This window comes from Etheostoma cragini, chromosome 5 (assembly GCF_013103735.1).
Source record: "Etheostoma cragini isolate CJK2018 chromosome 5, CSU_Ecrag_1.0, whole genome shotgun sequence".
Taxonomy (NCBI): Eukaryota; Metazoa; Chordata; class Actinopteri; order Perciformes; family Percidae; genus Etheostoma; species Etheostoma cragini.
Window position 1 is genome coordinate 259,737 of NC_048411.1, and position 9,036 is coordinate 268,772.

Consider the following 9,036-nt stretch of genomic DNA (forward strand, 5'->3'; position numbering starts at 1 on the left):
AGACATCTCACTCGTTTCAGCCGCAGAGTGAGACATCTCACTCGTTTCAGCCGCAGAGTGAGTCATCTCACTCGTTTCAGCCGCAGAGTGAGTCATCTCACTCGTTTCAGCCGCAGAGTGAGTCATCTCACTCGTTTCAGCCGCAGAGTGAGACGTGGCTTCTCGACCCCGCTACAAATTGAGCGGCCCTGGAGGAACGCAGGGGAAGAGGTCCAGAGACTCCACCGCCCGTAGGGCTCCTGGCCTAGATGCAGAACACTGAACATATTAATAAAATGCATTTTTGGCCAAATAAGCACTCAGGTCAAAACAAACACCAACATTATCCAGAACATGCTAAATTCTTAGTAAAAACATAACTTTTTCCAATTTCATTTCAATTCAAATTTTATTCTAATTCCCTCAGGTGAAAGTACATTTGAAAGAAGTAATTTTTTTTCCATCCTATTGGCAGTTTTGTTTTTCCATTTGAGAAAAATCATATTAATATGTCTAGTTAAAAGATTTATTGCCTTGTTAAAAGATAGTGCTGATATGACTCACAACCACAAACTAAAGTGCCGACCTAACAACCCTGACAGGCACTGCCAGTCCTGTCAGCATGGGAACCGGCCCTGTGATTTACCTGTTACAAGTCCATTGTCTCTATTAAAACGTACCATAGATATCTACATAATAACGATCATGAGCAACTGTAACTCATCGTTGTGGCACAACATCAAAGAAAGCGACGCCTCAAAGCAGAACAAATACGGGCGGTGAGAAAGTAAAGTGAGGAATTAACCAGATGATTTACTCCGGAAAGCTCTGCCCCCAATAATGGCCTGGCCTGAGGGATGACTCTGATCCAGCACAGAGAAAGAAAGAAGGACAATAAAGACAGTGGAGAGCCTCCATTTCTTTTCATTGTTTAGAAGGTTTTACCCTCCGATGTTAAAATCCTCATCTGATGAAGAGGTAAATCCTGCCAGTCTACCATTCAGCACTCGATATGAAGGAGCGAGATCCTGAGAAATCATTCCTACACCTGCACAGGGCGTAATGCCGCCATCCTTCTCCCTTAGGGTGAAACAGGCAGTAAATCTCTTTACAAAATAACATCCTTTCAGCTGCCTCATAGCAGATCCACTTCTTATACGGATGATGTCCTCGGAAAAGGGGGGGAGGGGTGTCTAAAAGCACAAAACAATGAAGGAACCGAAAGCGAAGGCGTGGAGAGGATCGATGTCGAGAAATGGAAGGCACAGGAGGTTAGAAGCAAAGTTGAGAACACAAAAGCAGCATCGGCGATGCGGTGTGACAGTGTTACTGAGCACAAAGTGAAAGGTTGTGTAATGTGGAAAGTACATTTGACGAATAAAAGCTTTTTGGTTAATCGTGACGCTCTGACAGACTGGAGTTTCAGCCTCACAGAGGTGTAAATAATGATCTTACGGCCCTTCCCCCCAAACACAGCTAGAGAGATATTTGTGTACACCTTTGTGTGATCTACGTGGCATTAAGTACAGTATGTGGATGCTTTTCACTGTGTGTGTGTGTGTGTGTGTGTGTGTGTGTGTGTGTGTGTGTGGGGGTGTTGGATTTGCAGGGAAATTTGATTTATGTTGGGGAACTTTGATCTTCTAAAAGGCTTTTGGGATTTTACACAACAATAATTCTCCCGGGCCTCAGCTTAAAGGTCCGGTGACATGGTGCTCTTCGGATACTTTAATATAGACCTTAGTAGTCCCCTAATACTGTATCTGAAGTCTCTTTTATATAGACCTTAGTGGTCCCCTAATACTGTATCTGAAGTCTCTTTTATATAGACCTTAGTGGTCCCTAATACAATGGACTATGTTAATGTCAATTTGTTTTGTATAGCACCGGATAAGCCTACTTGCTTACCCGATACCAGTCAGGGGTCGGGTCGCGGGAAGGGGGGTCTCCAGCAAACTTTCCTTTCTTGGGCCGCATTAACCATTAACTACAATAAACAAATTCACGGGAAGGGAGTGTGTGAGGGAACCAGGTCTGTGTTTCTCATTATTTTTTGTCTAATAAGCAGTGATGGCATCGTTTCTGCCTGCTCTCCAGGTGTGTGTGTGTGTGTGTGTGTGTGTGTGTGTGTGTGTGTGTGCGCGCACACACACACACACACACACACACACTAGAAGACCTCTGCCTGATGACCTGAGAGGCCTGATGGGGTTGTAATCAGTGACCAAGTCAGAGATGTACTGACGAGCTAAACCATTAAGTCCTTTTGAAAGTGATTCTGTGTTGTACAGGGTGCTGATGATTTAAGTAACGGAGGAGTGTGTTCCATTTTATTTATACATGTGAGGACAAGGAAGGGTTTACAGAAATGCCTTAAATGATTTTCAGAGAAGTGGGACGGGAGTGTGTGAGGGAACCAGGTCTGTGTTTCTCATTATCTTTTGTGTAATAAGCAGTGATGGCATCATTTCGGCCTGCTCTCCAGGTGTGTGCACACACACGCACTCACTTTTACTGATGTGTTTTATAGAATGAGGTCACCTTAAAATGAGCACATACTCTTAAATTCTACTTAAATTCAGATCACGTAGATGGAATGTTGATGAGATATGACATATGGGCAAAAACTCAAAGGCAAACATTCCCTTTTTATAAACAAACCGGCATAGGCTTTATAAAACAGCTAGTTCAAATCAAGCAATCTGATTGGCTCGTAGCCCTGATATCGGCAAAGTGTCCTTTTAAATGCTTTATTTTAGAGTATTTCCACGGCTTTACCTTACTGCCAGACTAGGGATGTCATGATACCAAAGATCTAGTAGTTGGTACAGCTACCACCAAAAGTACACGATACTCAATACCAAAGTCAACACCAAAAAAACAATAAGAAATTCACAAAAAATGAACTCCTTTCCAAAACTACGGCTAGAATGGTCTGAGAAACGGAGTCATCAATAACACTAACAGTGACGTTCGATAGCACGGTCAAAATGGCCGGGTTGGGTCAGTGGGTAGAGCAGGCGCACATACCATATACAGGGAGGTTTATGCCTCGATGGAGAGGTCCAGGGTTCTAATCTGCCTTCTGAGAATTTCCTGCATGTCTTTCTCTGTCTCTGCAATATTTTCAGGAGAAAACGTCAGTCTTCAGGGCGGCTAACCCTCGATTTCCACCTGGATGCGTAACGTCTGCACGTTGGCCCCGCTGTGTGTCGGCCGCCCAAGATCTTTCAAATTCACGTAGAATAGAACCCCTAAACACACAACAGTTTGTTCCCATCCTGAGGAGTAGAGGGGGGGCCACTCTGTAGTCCAGGGAGATAGGATTTTATTTTGAAAATGAACCGGATGTTTTATTTTGTTTCTGTGCTCGACTTCCTGTCTCTTTTAGCATCATAAAACATGCGCTTGGTCGGGACTAATGGCGTCCCTTCTGATGCTGTTAGGTTAAGGAAAAGCTTATGGGGGGGGCTTATGGTTCTGTGACTCGCGGCAATGACAGGGCAATTAAGGACACACACGGAACACGACCCCCCCTCTCTTGGGTGAAAGTCCCCCCCCCCACTAACCTCCCTACACAGAACTTCCCCCTTACATACTACTCCCTAAACCCCGTCCATGTTGCTCCTCCCGGAACGTTCTACACACACGCCGAAGGGCGCCTTGTTCTTCACATCAGACGCTGACAGCCACTGTCCAGACGTCCTGTTTTCCGCGTTCGGAGTGAGAACGGGTTGGCCAGCGTGCTTTGGTCTGGCAAAGTGACACTACTTTCTCCTCAGCTGGACGGGTCTGTTTTGTACCTACCAGTACTGTGATTTACGTGGGCTCTACCTCTTGTTTCACTCAATATGTAGGTTATCATGTCAAATGACACCACATTACTTTCTGGTAGAAGAACTATAAATATAAATTAGAGGGCAGGTGGATATACACATGTGTTCACTTTAATGGCCTCCTGTCTGTCATTTTCTGCTTTCCTGAAGAGACAGGCAGTCTTTCAGGAGAAGCATTCCTCCTTGCACGCCTGCTGAAAGGAAAAACCTTGGCCAGGCCATGCTGGCACAAACACTTTAAATTTACAGCTGGGAACTGCTCACTGAAAAGCGCTTCAAATAAGCCAAAGCAAGCCGTAAGTCCAGTCAGCAGTCTCTTGTTTTTTACCCATGTCTCCATCCTGTTGTCTCTCACTCCTTCAGTAGAAAAATGTCGCTCTTTCACAGAAGCGTTCGACCTGAATGACCATCCATACCAGACTAATCATTGACGCCATATCTTTAACATGGCCAAACGTTAAAGTAGTTTTTTGTCAGTAAAAAGTAGTTTTAGTGACCAGGGGCGGGGGAAATCCATGCAGCATAGTATCGCAATATGTTCAGTGGAAATACTGTACCGATACACAGGCTCCGAGCATGGATCTATTCTCATTAGTATGTGTTCACAGTATGTGTTCGTCACTTTGTCCCATTTTGCAGCAATAAAATTGAAGCAAAATAAACAAACAGAGAAATGTTTCTTTTTAGATGAAACAGATGTTGACAGAGTTTCCTTTTGGGGATATCATTTGAAATTGGGAAAAATTAGAAGTTGGAAACAAGGTAATGAATTGCAATATATTGCAGAATATTGCAATGCAGTGAACCCTCGCTATATCGCGGTTCACCTTTCACGGTCTCGCTGCTTCACGGATTTTTGCCCAGAAGAAAAAAGAGCGACAACAACTACCGATAACTATGTTCTTCTCTCAAAAAAAAACACCTGCACCGCGGCTTTAGAAGAAAAAACACACCTGCACCGCGGCTTTAGAAGAAAAACCACACCTGCTTGGGCCTGTAAACAGGTTTTGTGCTTTGGTTTCAATGTATTATGGAGTTTTTCATCGTATAATAATTGTAAAAAAATAAAGGTTACTACTTCACGGATTTCACCTATCACAGGTTCTTCTTGGAACGTAACCCCTGTGATAAACGAGGGTTCGGTGGATTTTTAAAATCACAATAATATTTTATCAGGGCATAAGTTTCAAATTGACATCATATCGGGAGGCGTCTGGGGATTCAACCCCCTGGCTGGTTTGCTTGACATTTGGTCCAGCCATTCATGGTCCCCAGAGGATGAATCCTACTGGCTTTTTTAATGGCCTTCTGAGGAGGAATCATAATAACTTTGGTGATCCCTTGACCTTTGATCCAGCGTCACGTTTGGTCAATATGTCTCTAATTAACCACATGCCTGCAAAACTAACCAAGCCTCAGATGTCATTTGTTTAGTGCTAATTAGAAAATAATATTAAACAACAGCATGTTAGCGTGTGCAACATTGTGAGGATGTTAGCATGCAGACGTTAGCATTTAGCCCAAAGCACCACTGACAGAGTTGCTGCCATGGCTGTGGTCATGTTACACTCAGAATGGCAGATCCTAATATCTTATGGGACTTTTAAATCTTTATTTTGTATCCTTATTAAAGTTTTGAGCAAATTGTGTTTCTGTTCAGGTAAACAATTTGAGTTGACTCATATTGTTTGCTTCTGTCTTTTCAATTCTTCAATTCATCTTCTAGCATTTCTGCATTCTGCAGACGTCTGGACAATTTATTAGAATAAGTGTGGTATTTACAGGCAGTATAGCAGACGTATCAGCCTGGCATGTCTGCACAACGTGTAAGAGATGTCAGGACAATGTATAATTTAGCATCTACTGGACATTTGGAAGACGTTGGGACAATGTATTAAAGGTCCCATGGCATGAGGCTCCAGGTACAGTATTAGGGACCAGTGAGGTCTACATAAAAGAGACTTCAGTTACAGTATTAGGGGACCACTAAGGTCTATATAAAAGAGACTTCAGTTACAGTATTAGGGGACCACTAAGGTCTATATAAAAGAGACTTCAGATACAGTATTAGGGGACCACTAAGGTCTATATAAAAGAGACTTCAGTTACAGTATTAGGGGACCACTAAGGTCTATATAAAGAGACTTCAGATACAGTATTATGGGACGCATCACTGTTCTCCATCTTTATTACCACCCATGGTGAAAAAGAACTGGAACACAATCTCTCTGAAACACTCCCATTTTGTGATAAAAAGACTCAAGTTAGATTTTTATTCCATGCAGAAAACATGTGTGAACCACAGAAACCACGACTTCACTCAACAGAGCCAGGCGACGGTTTGGGCTCCATGTGTTAAAGGAGTTCTCTGTCTTTCCTTGCTGCTGGCAGCTGGAGGTACTCAGCACTGACTTTAACATGGAGCTTTGAAATAGCAATCAATGCCTTTATACTGCAGGGAGGGCTCGTAAAAGTGTCGTTGAGAGGAATATATGATGTTGTATTTCACCCTCCCGTCCCTATTTTTAAATACTGGGTTATGGCCACAGAAATGTGTGCCCATTACAGGTGATATGATGTGTTTTCTGCCTTGTTCAGAAACTCATTCATCACCATGGACCAAAAAGAAAACTGCACTTACTCTTTCACCCCTTCTTCTCCCATCTTCCGTCCACTCCAGCGTTCTCCTAGGCTGTCGTGGGTAATTTATGGTGCTAACCCTAACCCTTCTGGAAGGAACTGCCAGAGCAGCTTTCTCTCTCTCTCTCTCTCTCTCTCTCTCTCTCTCTCTCTCTCTCTCTCTCCTGGTAACTAAATGACCTTTTAAAAAAGCACAAACTTGGCCAAGTCATCTGCTGCTGCACAGTAAGACAGGACAGAGCTGGGCATGTGGACGCAATCCTTCACACTCTTCTTTCTGGGCCAGAGAGCTGATGTATGGAAGCAAAGAAGGACCATCAAAATTGGAATTTCACATAGAAATTATTTTTTATTAAAATTCCAAATGTTTTTTCTTTGCTTTCTCTGAAATTCACAGAAGGTCATTTTAAAGCTTGCAATTGAAAACAAATTAAGATTTTATCAAGATGCCCTGTAATGCGGCTTTGAGTTTGTGAAAAGCGCTATATGAATTCTATTTATTATTATTATTATATTAAGATAAAAAAATAAATAAAAGTGTCCATGGTTCCCAGTAACACGTCTTCTCACCTTTTTTCACTTGACTGATGAACTGAACTGAACCTGATGGAGCATGGAGGTCTGAGTGATTATTCTTGTTAGTGCGATGGTTTAAGTTTAAGTTTCACCAGTTGAGTCTGCTTTGAGATAATGCTTGACTTCGATTTTTGGATCTCAAATAGACATTTTTTAAAACATCCATTCATGACCAACTTTTAAATGCTGCAAACTTGAGTTTTCTCTCTGAACTGTTATTCCTACAAATACATTTTACATTTCACTACATTTCATCTGTATTAATTTCTAATACTAGATTTTTAGTTTTGTGGAATTCAGACACATGGTAAAATACTGTGTGTCAGCGTTATGCAATCAGTGGGATTTACATTTCAACAACAGGTTTTCAGTAGCAGTTCAATTTAACAATTAGGTATTCAAATTGATTTGAAGCACTTCATTTGATCAAATACTTGCGGCACTCCTTTGATCCATACGGTAAGGGCCAAAGAACCTGTGTGAGGTTGCATTGAATATTAAATTACACAGGAGCTGCTGTACTCCCATACCGTCTGCTCTTCACTCATTTGTGTGTGTGCAATATCTGCTGTATGATTGTGATTCATAACCTTCAGTGCATGCATGCCATCTCCAACTCTCTTCCAAACCCCCCGGAACTGGCACACTATCAAGTAAAGCTGCAATAAATCAACACAGGCTGTAATTATTGCTACTGTAACAGAACAGAGTTGTTGCCGGTGCAGTTGCTACTGCTATGTTATGTAGTCACCAGAAGTAGTGTGTGTGTGTGTGTGTGTGTGCGTGTGTGTGTGTGTGTGTGTGTGTGTGTGTGTGTGTGTGTGTGTGTGTGTGTGTGTGTGTGTGTGCAGTCTGCTCCCAGTGTCTGCCGACAGAGGATTAATCTCCCCGGCCGAGGCAGTAGCTAAGGTCAGCAAGGGAAATATTTCATAAGTGTCAGCTTGGCCCATAGCCCTCAAATGAGAACGCACGGTCGCATAACGGCCGCACGTGACTCTGCGAGGCTCAGGGGGGTGGGACGCGAGATATATGGCAGTGCTTCCCTTTCATGTATTCATCCGAGGCGGTGAATTGCTGCCAGGGACACGTACGGTGCTTTGTCACCACAAGGACCCAGTTGGGACAAATATTTTGGCCACACGACGTCAGTGTCTAAAATGCTTCTTCCGTTACTGCTCTCAAACTGCTGTATTTTTCTATTTTTTTTATAAAACGAGAATTCATAAAAGTCATTCCCGACTTTTGCTTTACCACGTTTAGCTGAATACAATAAAACAGTTTGTGTAAAAAAACACTGCGGGTCTTGTTTTCCATTAGGCCCTAGTATGGTGTTCTAAATTGACTTTGTCATTGTCCCGGCATTTAATACCCTGTGTTGCAGGTTTTTCTGCTCCTGCAGTGACCCGGGTTTGACAAGCAGATGCAGAGAGATTAATGGCAAGGGCGGGCCACTTTAATAAGCGTTTGTTTGATGTGTCAAAGCTGAAAGCCGCTGATTTACTTACACATTGATAGGCTTTTAATGGAGCAAAATGCCATCCTTTGTCACATCAAACCTGTGGCAGCTGACATGACTCGGCCTCACTGCGGCTCGGCGCTGACTGACGGGAGCCCCGCCCGTCCCATCCTTCGTCATCATCCTTGTTATGTGTTGGCAGAACTTTGTGGCTGCTGCAGCCTCCAGGGAACTTCTGTTGTTTACCAGGTCACGAATGCCGGGGAGACTCCTTCTTTTAAATGGGCTAGAGTGGCAGCGCGGGACGGAGCCAGATTGAACTCCGGATGAGAATAACCGTGCTGGGGTTTTGATTTTATAACATAACATAAGCAGTGGTGGAACTTAAACAAGTACATTTACTCAAATACTGTACTTAAGTACAAATCTGAGGTACTTGCACTTCAACTCAATTACATTTTATTTATAGTATCATCTACCGGCCACCTAAACCCAACCCTTCCTTCCTCTCAGACTTCGCAGAACTTCTAACGTTAGCCTCATCTCTCT